The sequence below is a fragment of the Taudactylus pleione genome, unplaced genomic scaffold (genome assembly GCF_031769625.1).
Source record: "Taudactylus pleione unplaced genomic scaffold, aTauple2 ptg000386l, whole genome shotgun sequence".
NCBI classification, from domain to species: domain Eukaryota; kingdom Metazoa; phylum Chordata; class Amphibia; order Anura; family Myobatrachidae; genus Taudactylus; species Taudactylus pleione.
Genome location: NW_028284787.1, coordinates 18,635,054 through 18,637,510, shown reverse-complemented (window position 1 = coordinate 18,637,510; position 2,457 = coordinate 18,635,054). Strand labels below are relative to the sequence as shown.

General features: G+C 45.2%; 1 non-coding gene across 1 annotated transcript; it reads left to right on the top strand.

The window, feature by feature from the left end:
* The first annotated feature begins 588 nt into the window (after window positions 1-588).
* TRNAT-UGU (transfer RNA threonine (anticodon UGU)) lies at window positions 589-661 on the top strand. Its single transcript has one exon. It is a non-coding gene; the product is annotated as a tRNA-Thr (tRNA).
* The last annotated feature ends 1,796 nt before the right edge of the window (window positions 662-2,457 follow it).

Here is a 2,457-nt window from a genome sequence, read left to right as displayed (position 1 = left end):
TATACGAGCGTGCAAAAAGATGGTCTCGATGGTCTTGACCATCGCGACCATCGGAATTGCGAGGGAAACCCTGCGGTTGGGTTTCCCAGCCGCAAGGCCAGGAGTGATTTTTGGCCCTATCAGAGCCAAAATCACTCCCACTGACATCACTAGTGATGTCAGTGGGGCCGGCTTCAGACGGTAGGCGTTCCCATGGGAACACCTCCTTCTGGCAGGCACGCCCCCAGCACGCCCACCAAAGGGGGCGTGCTGTCAATCAACATCGACAGCATGCCCCCTTTGGTGCGAGACCCGGAGCGATGGAAAGTTCTTCGCTCGCCGGGTCTCGCGCATGTGCACGACGGAGCTCCCTCCGTTGTGCGCATGCGCAGTGGGGACCATCGACCCACTTGCGAGCGTACTGCCGCTCGTGAGTGGGTCTGAATGACCCCCAATATTTCTAGCAATATAGTATGTGAAATTTGTTTACAAGGTGTCTATGGGAAGAGGTGTGATTTTGACAGCTAGTGATTGTTTTAAAATTTGTAAGTAGATCAAACCCCTAAACAAGACATGTTTACTCATGTTTGAAAACTACTTATTGTATAAGGCTCCATAGCTCAGGGGTTAGAGCACTGGTCTTGTAAACCAGGGGTTGCGAGTTCAAATCTCGCTGGGGCCTAATTATTTTTCTCCTTCAATTTTTTGTAACACGCATTGAAGCCATGTCCTAAAATAAAACTGTCACTTAACATGTGTTTTGCATTCAGCTGCAATGGATTATTCAATATAACCATTTCACTGTATACAATACAAATGTAATTCTAATACACAACAAATATATACACTTAATTTACATTGTACAGTACTATGCTAACAAAAATTAATAATATTATTTATATAAAACAGAGAAGTAAAATGCATATATGTCACCTGTTTGTGAAAAAAATCTAGGCAGAAAAATGCCTGAATTAGTTACTCAACCTGGCAGGTCTTCTTCACTTGCAAGTATGATGCAGTGTACTGTAGCAAAATGAAATGAGATATCTTACAGAATCTTTCTTTGGAATACATTTTTTAGGTTTGGGAAAAACTAACTGTCCAGTGAGAGTGCGAAATATATATATTTTGCAAGCAAGCAGCACAATAGTTGACAAACCTTTGTGCAGGCTTGCCTACCCTCCTGATTTGGTCAGGAGCCTCCCGAATATTGGGTGCCGCTCCCGATCCCCTGGAAAGGCAGGCAAGCCTCCCAGCTGCTGCCTGCCCCCCCGACTACTACAAGAAACTCCTGCAGTGGGGGGCCCAATGATGCAATTTGTGCTGAATCGCGTCATCGTGGCTCCGCCCCCTGCTTCACAATGCCAATATTTTTGACATTGTGAAGAGGGGGCGGAGCCCCCAAAACTGCGTCAGTACCCGGCCACGCTCCCCGCTGTGTGCAGACATTCAGCTCCCTCCTGGAAGGAGGGAGCTGAATGCCGGCAAATATACCTTTGTGTCTATTCAAATAGATGGCCGCAATGCCTGGTATAGAAGACAGGTGTAACTGGAGGTTTTGGCGCCCAGGGCACATTGAAAAACAGAGCCTCCCCCCCCAAAAAAAAAATCTATAAAAGAATGATATAAATCTCATATGGATACATAAACTGGATAATTGCTATAAAACTGCGTACAGACTTAGATTTTAAAAAAAAATTAAAAATCATATTAGCAAAGTGATCAGTGAAATATAAGCACATTTATATGTAAATTTTACTTATGTGTGCTAAATGCATAAAAAAAATATTTTGTTGTGACCCTTGGTCACTAGATTTATCTATTTTTGTTGTACCTATAATATGTATATATTGCTATAGCCTATCTGTGCAGGGGTGTGAGGGGAGAAGAATTTTGATGTCCCTGGCTCTGACTAGATCTGAGATGTGTGAGGCAGCTGCATCGAGAGAGTAGTCATTGAGCTTAGCAAACTTTAAATATAGCACTGAGGAGACGGCTGTTGGTGGTTGGTCTGTCTTACCTCAGGAGCTGAAGCGAAAACAGAGGGTGCTGCTGTGATGTGTTAGTCATGCCGGAAAACAGAGCAGTGCCGATGTGCAGGGGCAAATGCAGGATTTTTAAGTGGGGGTTTATATATATATATATATATATATATTGTGGCAGTATCACCAGACATGGCGTTGGTGAGCAGCAGATTCTGTGTGGTGTTGGAGAGATCCTCCAACACAGGGTAGAAATACTGAGTTGTGACCCACTTGTGGGCTGCCTTGTTGAGAGAGCTCATGTGTGGGCTGATGAGAAGGCAGACCAGTCAGGCTGCTGTTGGAAACAGTCTATGTCTGACTGTAGCAGCCAGAGAGCCCAGTGAAGCTAAGCAAGCCATTGGGGGCCAGGAGGCCTGTGTCTGTACCTTGCAGGAAGCAGGGGGGACCATAAACCTCTTAGACTGTGTAACATTGAAGCAGCTGGGCTACAGGC